This window comes from Pteropus medius, unplaced genomic scaffold, assembly GCF_902729225.1.
Source record: "Pteropus medius unplaced genomic scaffold, Ma_sr-lr_union100, whole genome shotgun sequence".
NCBI classification, from domain to species: domain Eukaryota; kingdom Metazoa; phylum Chordata; class Mammalia; order Chiroptera; family Pteropodidae; genus Pteropus; species Pteropus medius.
In genome coordinates, this window is record NW_024345479.1 from 2,825,605 (window position 1) to 2,838,098 (window position 12,494).

A 12,494-nucleotide genomic window follows, 5' to 3' on the forward strand; every position below is an offset into this window, starting at 1 on the left:
TAAAATTTTTTTATGTGATTTTTTTTTTGGTTTGAATTTCCATTTGGTTGAAAATTCCATTCTAAACTAGAATGCTATAGAAGGGACTCTATAGAATTCCTTCAGGGGCTGAATTTATCAGCAGCTTTTCTTGAGAATGTGTGTGTGTGTGTGTGTGTGTGTGTGTGTGTGTAAATTGACTGCCTGTGAGTCACTGTGGAAGGTACTAAGACTAGAATATAGTTCCTGCCTTATACTCCAGTGGAAGAAGTTCCTTTATGTTCAAGTCCGCAAACCCTTAGCAGCTCCTTCTCCCACGCCACGGGAGTGCTGAACCATCCCAAGGAGCATGGAAGTCCAGAAGGGTTAATAAGACAAAGCACAAAAAGAAGTAGATCTATAAGGCAGAACAGATCAACTACCACAGCAGATGTAAAATAATATGTCATGGGAGTTGAAAGCGATAGCAGTAACGCATGACGGGGGAAATCGGGAAAGCGTCGGTGGGGGAGGTGTCACTGAAGATGTGGATTGTTTCCTAGGACTCTGTGTAGTTTGCTCTACACCTCATGAACAATAGATGATAGAGGCCACACACTGGGCTCTATTCTCTAGTTTCTCCTCACTGTGACATTGGTGACGACCCTTACTGAGGGTAGCTGGCTTTGGTCCCGAATCCATTTTTCTTCCATCAGTCCAAGATGTCTGGGCTGTGTGCTTCTTACTATGGAACCCTTGCTGCTGGTGATGATAGTTCTTAGGTTTGCTTACTAATCCCAGAAAGCTGGGTGATGCTACAGCTCTCTGTGTCTCCAGCAGATGGATTTGCTCATCAAATCATCAGTTTTCTGTGCACTGTGAGGATGGCAAGGTGGGATTGAAGCACCGTGGCAAAGGTGGGATTGAAGCACCGTTGCAAGAAAGAGTTACACCTACTGGGGTCAGGGTTGGAAATGGACCTTTGGTTAGCATTTTTACAGGCAGAGGTAGTGGGGGAGGGAACTATAACAAGATAGGCACAGAGGCAAGAGCATTTTCAGAGAGCTCCTGCTGGAGGCTGGGCCATGGCGAAGGGCAACAAGGGGAGAACTGTGGAGGTGCTTTTGGAGAAGCAGGCTGGGGCATTTTGTGAAAACCCATAAAAACATGCTGAGAACTTACTTACACAGGCAATGGGGAACTAATGAAGGACCCTGGTAGAATTATCACCATACCTTCGGAATTTTAGCCTGGTACAGCAAGTAATATAGACTGGAATGGAGGGGTAAATGGAGGCCAGGAGACCAGCTAGAAGGCCCGGGGTATACACACTTAGTAATTATCTACTTACTAATCCGTGTCCCCCACTGGAATGTGGGCCTCTTGAAATAAGTCTTCTACTGGCTCTAAACATCTTGAGGAATGAGCCTGCACAGTATCAATTTGTTTTTCCAGTGCCTGATACATAGTACGTGCTCAAAAAATTTTTGTTGAAAGAAGGAAGAAGAGAGGAAGAGATGAAAGGAGGGAAGGAAAAAAATAGCCAAATGCGATAGGCTATGGAGATGGTTTAGGGGAGAAGGCCTTCTGCAGGGGTGGAGGTGGTAGAAATGGTAAGGTGAGAGCCACAGATATGTCAGTAAGAGCATCTATAGGACTTGGTAAGTAACTGGATGGGGGAGGAAAGCAAGAGTGAGAAATTTAGGATGGCTGGGAGAATGATGAGCCATTATTAGTAATAAGACAAAAAGGGGAGAAGCAAGTTGGTGGGAAAAGGCAGTGAAGGATGATTTTTATTTTGGATACTTTGTGTTTTAGGTTTGTATAGATGTAGATGTGAAGAAAACTAACTCTATCTCTGAGTCCCAGATTTCATTTCGTTTTTTGTTTCATGCTGTGAACTTTGACCAACTTCACTGTCCTTAGCAAGCACATCAAAGCCTTTTAGTTGTTATTATCTGTGTACCTTAAAATGTAGCCGCAAATATTTTTGTTAGTAGCAGCCAGAATGGCATGACAACCAAGGTAAATATCAAACTGATGATAGTATCGATTATAAGCAATTGCCTATCACAAGACAACCAGGAGGTATGTCTCTTGGCATTACTGCATTCTTTATCCCTTTGTCCTGTCTGTCATTAGCACCCAAATTATACTATAAAAAAGTACTGTAATAGAGGTGTGCATAAGTGAATTACCCTATAATAAATTCTTGCTGAAATACAATATATTCTATAGAGTTGCCTAAAGTACCTTCTTATTATAGTGGACATCACATCTTTGCCCCACCTTTACACTAGGTTTCAGCAGGGCCATCAAAAGTAGCTGTCCAGCCAACGGTGGGACACGGGGAGCTCAGGAAGCTGAGGAAGGTGCTTGCTCTAAAAGTACAGACTGGGTCTATGGCCATGCTACTCTGAACAAGCCTGATTCTGTCTGATCTCGGAAGCTAAGCAGGATCAGGCTTGGTTAGTACTTGGATAGGAAACCACCTAGGAAGACCAGGTGCTGTAGGCATAAAAAAAAAAAAAATTAAAAATTAAAAAAAATCAATAATAAGGGATTGTAAGCTGACAGGGTCCTTGCAATCTGTGAGGTCAATCAAGGGTTGCCTAAATAAATAAATAAAATAAAATAAAAGTACAAACTGGAAGGCATCTGTGGGAGTGGGTGAGATAAATCACCCAGCAGAGAAGAGAGAAAACAAGAGGTCCCAGGGCAGAGCCTTGAGGAATGCCAATACTTATGGGAAGAGAACAAGGAACTGTTGTAGAGAGAAAAGGAAAAACGGGAAAGCGCAACATAGGGATGGGGAGGAGGAGTTTTCAAGCACAGGGAGGTGATCAGCAGGGCCAGATACTACAGAGGTCCAGTGGGATGAGGTCGGAAGAACAGCCCACTGGATTCCACAACAGGAGATCATAAGCGCCCTCAGAGGGCATAATGACTGTGAGGCACTGAGAGTGAGATCCAGATTGTGCTGGGTAAGAAAGGAGTGGGCGGTGAGAGCCAGCAGGCAGCCAGCTAAAACATTCTTTGGCAGCCATGGGAGAAGAAAGGAAGGATCACGGCTTGAGGAGGAGGTAGAGTTGGAGGAAGACGGGCTTTCAGAATGGGTGAGATGAGAACAGATTTGTAGGTGGAAGAGATGGAAACAGTGAGTTGGGAAAGGAAGGAGACAGGGGACATTTCGGGGAGCAGAGCGAGGTCCCAGAGAGGGAGGGGAAAACCAAGAGAGCACATTTTTTTTTCTGAAAAAGCCTGCACATCGAAGCAGCATATAAGTGGTGATAATAATAAATCCTTCCATTTGAAAAGCAGTGAAATGCAATCTATAAAGTATTTTCTATGCTTCATCTCAGTTAATCCTTATGATAGGCATATTATTACCATTTCTATGAAAAAACAGGAGCTTAAATGACTCACCCAAGATCACGCAGCTAATAAACAGAAGAACTCCGGATCAAAAAGTTAATCAAGAGATGCTCATTGATTAAATGTGCTGGCACTATGTTAGTTACCAAAGATCCCAAAGAGAACAGGAAATAGTCCTGTCCTCAAGGAGCTCGCAAATCAGTAGACCGAGCTCCACGCTACTGACAGATATGCTCCAGGACATAAATGTGCTCAGCGGAGGGCTCTAATTCAAACGGAGGAAGGGAGAAGAGTAGAATCCAAGAGAGGCTTTCAAAAGGAGGTGATGTTGAGCTGAGTCTGGAAGAATAAACAAGAATGAGCTAGCTGGCTGAGAAGTGGGTGACAAGAGGAAAGGTGTCCCCAGCAAAGGAGATTGGTGTGCAAGAGCCTGGAGCCTTTAGGAGCTGTGAGCAACTCACTCTGCTGGAACACATGGTAAGCACAGCAAGGTACAGGTGAGTGTGCCAAGATAGGGGTAGAGGAGCACACCGTGCTACCCTGAGGAATTCTAATTCTGTCCTTAAGAGAGAGCCGCAGTAAAGAATATTAAGTAGAAAAAGATATGAGATTTGCATTCTAGAACAATCACTCTGGAGGATCCCTGGAGGCAGTGTAGAGAATGGCTTCAGGAGGATGTGAGGAGGATGTTATGGGAAACAGGAAGACCATTTAAGATGCAAATGTAGGGGTTAGGCAAGAAAGGACAAGGGCCTATCTGGACCGAGGCAGTGGCATTTATAATGGAATATAGAATGAAAAAAATATAATAAATATAATATATTTATAATATATAAAGAACTGGTTAGCCTTAGAAGAAGAAGGGGATACGAAAACAAAAGGGTTTAGAGCGATTCCCAGATTTTGGGTTGAACAGAGGCAGGAAGAGAAGCAGATATTGGTGGAAGTGGGGAGTGGAGTAGACAAATGAGTTCAGGACATTTTGGGCTGAGAAGCCCATGGGACATCCAGGTGGAGGTAATCAGTAGGTAGTTGGATGTGGGACCTGGAGCTCATGGGGAGGCTGACCTGGAGATATATCTTTGTGATATATGTAAGGGAGTGATTGGAGCCAGGGGTGGGGGTGAGAGCTTGAAGGAGAAAACGATCTCTCACATTGCCTTCAGGAGCATTGGCAGTTAAGGAGTAGATAAAGAGAACAGACCTGAGGAGGTGAGAAGGAGAGGCCAGAGAGGTAGGAGAGAAAAAAGGAGAACATGATGTCCCAGAAAATACTGAGACAAGCAGGTCACCTGGGAAGATAATAGTGAGAGTAAGAAAAGAAGACTACAATTTTTATTTGCTCTCAGGGGGAGGAGAGATGGCTTCCTCCAGGCTGGCCAGAGAAGGCTTTAGGAAATAGAAGGAAAGTGAGAAAAAGAAAGGACCTTTCAAGCTGAGAAATGGAGAAAGAGTTGAGTCCATCTCCTCTTCTCTTTGCTGTGTTTTCTTGACTCTTGCTGCAATAATCAGTGCATTCATAAAAAATAAAGCATGGTATTTGATGAAACGTGGAGAACCAGATGTTCAAAGTGTGTCTACTATATGCTTCCGAACCAAACACGCCGAAAATGGAGACCATCCAATGTGATCATGCTGTCCTTAAAAATGTTCCTTTGGTAAACATTAAACTGTTCTGTTTACCAGAAATGTTAACGAGGAAAATAAACAATAGGGATATTCAGGAGTATTTCAAAATTGAATTTGAAACCGTAAGAAAAAACAAGAGACAAAAATAATCCAAAACTGCATGAACATTGCAGACCTCAGCTGCCCTTAAAATCTTTTTCTCTGCTTAACATTACATAATCCGTCATCAGCCAAAGATATCAGTTTCACATACTAAAATTCAGTGACTGTATGTCATACTTAAAGGACAGGGTATTGAGAGGAAAGAATAACATAAAAAGATGGAAAATGTTTAGAAAGCAATATGCCTAAAGGCCTGAGTAATTTTAAGAGTAAGAGAAACTTTAAGATTAATCAAAAAATAAGTAATGCAGACTTCCATTTCAGTTGGTATAATGAACCCAGGCACCCTGATCTCCTGCTGAAAATAACTAAAAATTCTGGATAAAATACTACAAATATCTTCTTTTAAGAACATGAATAAAAGTAAGGAATATTCAGCCAAAACCAAATGACAGTAAGAACCCGGAGAGATAAATGAATTGCCAAACCAGTTAGCTCTCAGTTTGCAAGACCTGAAAGAGCTCTGAGGATAGGGGACAAAGCCCAGTTTCTGGGTAAGTGGAGATTCTAATTAGAGAACCTCCGGGACAAGTGAAGCCCTAAAGGCTATGCCCTCACTTTTAGGCTAATCTAGAAATAATCTAATCCCTCCACCTGGAGGATCTGCAACCAGAATGGTTTGTCTTGATTCTTAGTACCATGTGAAAGTGAAACAAATTCCTGAAAATGTGTAACCAAAATCTAGCCCTAACACAAGTTTGCAGCCTGGATTCATATCAGTTGGATCGGCTGAAAATGGTTCTATGCCTATAAGTACTGGAAGAAGCAAATGCAATTTTTTTTCTCAAGATGAACCCACCTTTATCTCAGGCCTCTCTAGATTACCACAGATAAAGTTTTAAGACATATAATCTCACAAAAATCACAAAACCCAAGGAAATGAGGCACCATAAAAGAGAAACAGAAACATAGACATCAGCGTCAGATTTACAAAGACTTACAGGAATGATCTGAATTATTCTGATACAAGAATTATCAGAAACATGATAAAAAAAAATAACCTAGAATTTTGCACCCACTGAAAATATCTGTAAAGAACAAAGATAAAAAAGGAGGAACTTCAAGCAAATAAAAGCTAAAAATGTTTGCTACCAAAGACCCTCTCCAAATGAAATTCCAAAGTATGAACTCCAAGCAGAAGGAAAGTAATCTCAGACAGAAAGAATGAGATAAAGGAGTGAAGAGTGATAAAAGTGGTAAAATAATTAATCAAATAGGGACTATTTTATCTAATCTATCCACTATTGACTACATAAAACTATTACACTCTATGGCATTAAAAACCTAATAAGAGGGTATCTGCTGTCTTCTGGCCCCCAGGGCACTACAGGTCTAGCCATGGCTCTGTGCTATCCCATGGTCACAGTCCTCAACAAAGACCCCAAGGTGACCAAGAATGTGAACAAGCCAAGGCATAGCTGTGGCCTAGGGAGCCTCATCAATCACAGCAAATGGCTGCGAACATGATCCGAGTGATGTGTAGCTTTGCCCTAAATAGAGCTACTCAAGATTTCCAAGGACAAGTGGTCCCTCAAGTTCATCAAGAAAACGGTGGAGACACGTATTTGTGCCAAGAGGAAGCAAGAGAACTTAACACTGTGCTGGCTATCATGAGAAAAGCAGCTGCCAGAAAGATTGAGCCCCCTTCCCACTCTGTGCATAATAAAAACTTTATAGGGGGAAATAAAAAAAACAACAACAAAAACTCTAACAAGATAGAATTAAAATACATTACCCAGGAACATATAACTCAGAAGGTGGCTGATTAGAATAATGCATTTTAAGGTTCTTACAGTATTTGGAAGAAGGCGAAAGAATAATGATTTACTTTGGACTTTGATGAGATAAGTATGCCTGATAAATTTTTCTATCAATCACTAAAAGTCTAGGAATAGAATATTTAGCTTCTAAACTAATGGAGGGGGGATTAAAGTGATAAAAAGTAATCAATCAAAAATAAGAGAGGAGGAAAAATAAGCATAAAAATGGAGAACCAAATAGATAACTAAAAAAAAGAAAAATAATATATCTGTAATTGCAATAAGTATAAAGCAATAAATGCTGCTGTTAAAAGAGCTTCAGAGTAAAGAAAAATCCAGCTCTGTACAGTTTACAAAAACCCACTGAGAACATAAAGATACAGAAAGGTTGAAATCAAAAGAATGGAAAAGCCACACTAAGCAAATAAATGCTAAGTAAAAGAAAGCTGATAGAACTATGTACCAGATAAAATATACTTGAAAGCAAAAAACATGATTAGATATGAAGAGATCACTATATAATGATTAAAACGTCCTGCAAAAACTAACAGACGGGAAGAGGAAACTGAAAATCCATTATCATAAGGGGGATAGTAATACCCTCAAGTGATCAATAAACTACTTAGGCAAAAAAAATATCCGTAAGGATTTATGAAATTTCAATAGCCCAATTAGCAATCTTAATTTAATGGACACATACAGAACAATGCCAAAACAACATTCCAAAATCTTACAGGGTAGGAAAATTATATACCAATCTCACTCATGAACATAAATGCAAATATCATAAGACAACTATTAGTAAACTGAATCCAGCAATGTTTAAAGGATAATACATTATTACCAAGTTGGATTTACCCCAGGGATGCCTTTCAGATTTAATAGTAAAAAATCAATTGATTATTCAATTTTTTAGGTGTGATAATATATTGTTTTTGGAGGAAAATATTTTTATATTTAGGAGCTGAATGCTAAAGTACTTTATGTGTGGTATGTCATGATATTTGCAGGTTACCTTCAAATGGTTAAGAAAAAAAATATGTAACATATATATTATACATAGATAAAAGAAAAAATAGTAAAATGTTAATAATTTTTGTACCTAAGTCATAGGTATATGTGTATTCATTGTAGTATTCTTTAAACTTTTATGTACATTGAGAAATTTTCATAATAACATATTTTGAAAAAAGAAAACCAAGTAATGAAATTTACCATATTGAGTAAGGGAGAAAGCCTTTGACAAAATTGAACCTACATTCATAATCTTAAAAAAAAAAACTATTAGCAAACATAATGGTGATAAAAACCATTTCCTTTAAGACTGGAAACAAGGATGGCTGATTTTCAATATTGTACTGGAGACCATCAGAATAAGAGCAAGTATAAAAATTGAACTGAAAGAAACAAACAGTCATTATTCGTAGATGATATGACTGTTAACATTGATATCTCAAAAAAACTTACATTATTAGTTGAATTAATAAGAGAATTTTGCAAGCAAGTGTATTAGAAGCAAAATCAATAAATAAAAATCAAGGGCCTTCATATACATCAACTAAAGTGTACTTTAAAAAGAGATATCATTTATAATAAGATCAAAATTATGAAGTATCTAGGAATAAATCTAACAAAATATGTGCCAGACCACTACGGGGAAAAGTGATAAAACTATTAACAGATATTAAAAACTATTAAAATGAATAGAGGGCTATACTATGTTCATTGAATGTAAGACACACATTAATAAAATGTCAAGTGTCCTCAAATTGATCTACAGATTCAATACACTCCCGTTCAACAGATTAATTATTAGGCCTTTAAGAGAAAGAAAATTCTGACACATATTACAACATGGACAAACTCTAAGACTTTATGCTAAATTAAATAAGCCAATCACAAAAAGACAAATATTGTATGATTCCATTTTTACGGAATACCTAGAGTAGTCAAATTCATAGAGAAGGAAAGTTAAGTCGTGGTTGCCAGGATCTGGGGGCATGAGGGGTTGGGGAATTAGTATTACTGAGTACAGAGTTTCACCTGGGATGATGAAAAAGTTCTGGATATGGATGATGGTGATGGTTGCAAAGCAATGTGAAAATACTTAATGCCACTGAACTGTACACTTAAAAATGATTCAAATGGTGAGTTTTATATATAGTTGACTGCAAAAAATGGTTAATACAAAATTCCAGGTAATATTCATCTCTGGGATGAAGAAATGAGATGCAGTTTGAGAGATGTACACATGGTCTTCATAATGTTCTTTCTTGGCCTGGTAATAGTTACAAGTGTTCATTTTATTGTTGTTTTCTTACACACACATACACACATGCATACATACATAGACTCATGCAGGATTTTGTATGCATGCCCCATTTCTCTTAATTTTTAAGCACATAGATATATCCAAATATTAGAAATATAAACATATGTGGTAAAACTATAATGAAAAACAAGAGAATTTAAGAAAACAAGTTCAGGAGAATGGTTACTTATGAGGGGAACTGAGAGGGGATCTCCAGGGGACTTCAGAGGTCATGATGATATATATATTTTTTTTCTAATACTGATAGATGGGGTATCCATTGCATCATGATTCTTTATTCCTTACATATATTTTGCGAATATTCTTTTACTTATTCAACATTTAATAAATGTAATTTAAAAGAAAACTCTAAATATATATATATGTGTGTATATATATATATATATTTTTTTTAAGTTTTGTCTTTATCTGTATATCTGGCAAGATGTCCAATACTGAGGTCAGCAACTTAGACTTGTCTAGGCTACTTCCTTCCTAATACCTTGTTGTTTCGTAGGATGAACACAATGGTCTGAAAAACTACTTGTGATATGATGAACAGACAACTTCAGTACATACACTATAATTCTCCTTTGTATAAGTGGATGAAAGGAGAATGTGCCCTCCTTTGGGGTGTATTAAAGTTTTGCTGCGGCTAGTCCAGTCCCTTACAGAAATTGGGCCACTTTGTCCTTTGGTAGCATTCAGCCCATTAGCTTCCTTTGCCTTTTCTCATCATCAACAAAGGAATAATACATAAACTACAACCAAGAAAAAGATCCTAACATATTTGACAAAGGAAGCATTTTTCTAGGACAAAGCACTAAGTATTTCTACTATTATATCAGAAAGTGAATAGGGTTTATCATGAGGGATCAATGGGCCATTTGGCTGAGCCCTTAGTCACAAAGGACCTCAAATTTAGATCTTTGGCCTCATCTCCAAATGAGTTTGGGATACAGTCACAGAGAGACATAAACAAGATTAAATGAAGATGTTTGTTATGCTGCTTTAAGTATATGTCCCAATACCAGACCACAAACTTCCTGTAGTGCCCTGTGAGTTAATAATTGTTATACCTATTATTATCTTGTGACTCGCAGTTATATTGCATTGTTTTTCTTGGTTTGGCATTCTAACTTATTAAATGCAGATATTTAAAAATTTGTTACTAATTTTATAACACGGCTTTGGTGTTTCTTCATTTTGTAATAAATCCCAACATTTAAAAATTAGGTTGCCAGATTTAACAAAGGAAAATACAAGACACTCAGTTAAATTTTCATTTCAGGTAAAACAAGTAATTTTTAGTGTGAGTGTTTCCTATGCAAAATTTGGAAGATACTTGCACTAAAAATGTGTCCGTTGTTTATCTGAAATTAAAATTTAACTGGGTGTCCTGTATTTTATTTGGCAGCTCTATTAATGGAAGTACCCAGCTTCTCCACCTCTGTGTATCCTGCAGTGGATGGAAAAGAAATAACATTTATTGAGTGCCTACTATGTTTGAGCCAAGAGCATTACAATTTGTGATTTCATTCAAACCTTGCAACAATCCTATGGGGAACATATTATTACTCCTTTTGACAGTGAATACAAAGTTTGAGTAATTTTTTCAAGGTGAGACAGCAGACATAAGATGAAGAATCATTCAGGTTGGCTTCCCAAATTTGTACCTTTATCCTGGCAGTGTACTTCCCATCAGAAAACTTTCACATGGCCTTTTTGCGTTTTTTTTTAAGGTTTTAATCAAAAAGGGACAGAGTTCCAGGAATACTCCAAAGGCTTTTCTATCATAACTTATTATTTTATATGAAATATTACATTTTTTCATAACATTGAATTTCTATGCCTTGAGTGTAAGGTAATTGGAAGTGAAATTTGCATAGTCAGACATATTTTAAGAAATTTATTTCAGTGAAGAGTTCTGCCTTTGGAAGTTCAGGTAATCTCTTTGGATTTACAATTTCTTCATTTGTAAACTGAGGGTGTTCTGTGACAGCTGAAGGGCTTGCCAGTTTTCTACCTATGGTTTCCACACCTGGTTGGAGAAAACATATTAAATCTTACACAGTTCTCTGCTGCCACCTGCTGGAAAAATAACAGCACCCATTTCTGCTTGAAATGAGCTTTATCCAGTAACCTTGATCCTGTGAGTTTGTTTGCTTAGTAATTTCAGTCAATTAATGAGAATTATAGTTTTCTGAGCTTTCCCAGTTTTAGTGTTTTCAATTTATAAAGCATTCCAAATGAGTCAAGGCTGAACTCTGACCATCTAGAAATTAATTTTTTAGCAGTTTTTTCCACCAGGGAATATTATTCATACTTGCCAGTTCTTTGGCAATGACTGTCCTGCCAAATCTACTCACACGGAATTTGCTTTAATTGCCTTTAGTAGTGCATTCATGAGATCTGATAGGAAGTATTTAATAAAACAACAAAAAAATTTTTCTTAAAGTATCTCTTAAAGGTTCTCAAACATTTCATTTTTGTGCTTCAAAAAGACAAGTATACGGTGCTCATCTACTTTCACACATGTGCACACAACCTGGAATATATACACATATGTTTTTTTAAAAAATCTGACTGCTTTATGCCTAGAAAGTATAGATTTTTTTTAACTGGAAAAAAATTTCTAAATTAAAGGCTAAGGGCTGGCCTTGATTTTTTTTTTACATATAGACTTATTTTTTAAAGCAGTTTTAGGTCCACAGCAAAGTGAGTAGAAGGTACAGAGATTCTTTTTCTCCTTTTTTTTCCTGCCCCACACATGCACAACCTCCCCTATCATCAACACCCACCACCACAATGGTACATTTGTTAAAATTGATGAACCTATGTAGACAGATCATTGTCCCCCAAAGTCCATAGTTTACGTGAGGGTTCATTTTTGGTGTTGTATATTTTATGAGCTTTGACAAATGTATAATAAGATGTATCCATCATGATATTATCACACAGAATAGTTTCACTGCCCTCAAAATCCACTGTGCTCTGCCTATTCATTCCTCCCTCCTCCCTAGCCCTTGGCAACTACTGATCTTTTTATTCTCTCCATGGTTCTATCTTTTCCACGTGTCATGTAGTTGGAATAATACAGTATGTAGCCTTTTCAGATTTGCTTCTTTCTCTTGGTAATATCCATTTAAGATTCCTCCACGTCTTTTCATGACTTGATAGCTCATTTCTTGTTAGCACTGAAAAATATTCCATTGTCTGGATATGCCACAGTTTATCTATTCATCTACCAAAGGACACCTTGGTTGCTTTCAAGTTTTGGCAATTACGAATAAAGCTGC

General features: G+C 37.6%; 2 pseudogenes; both read left to right on the forward strand.

Moving 5' to 3' along the window:
• The first annotated feature begins 2,356 nt into the window (after positions 1–2,356).
• LOC120611378 (uncharacterized) lies at positions 2,357–2,475 on the forward strand (annotated as a pseudogene).
• A 3,987-nt stretch (positions 2,476–6,462) lies between these two features.
• Positions 6,463–9,745, forward strand: LOC120611289 (60S ribosomal protein L36-like; annotated as a pseudogene).
• Positions 9,746–12,494: the final 2,749 nt, after the last annotated feature.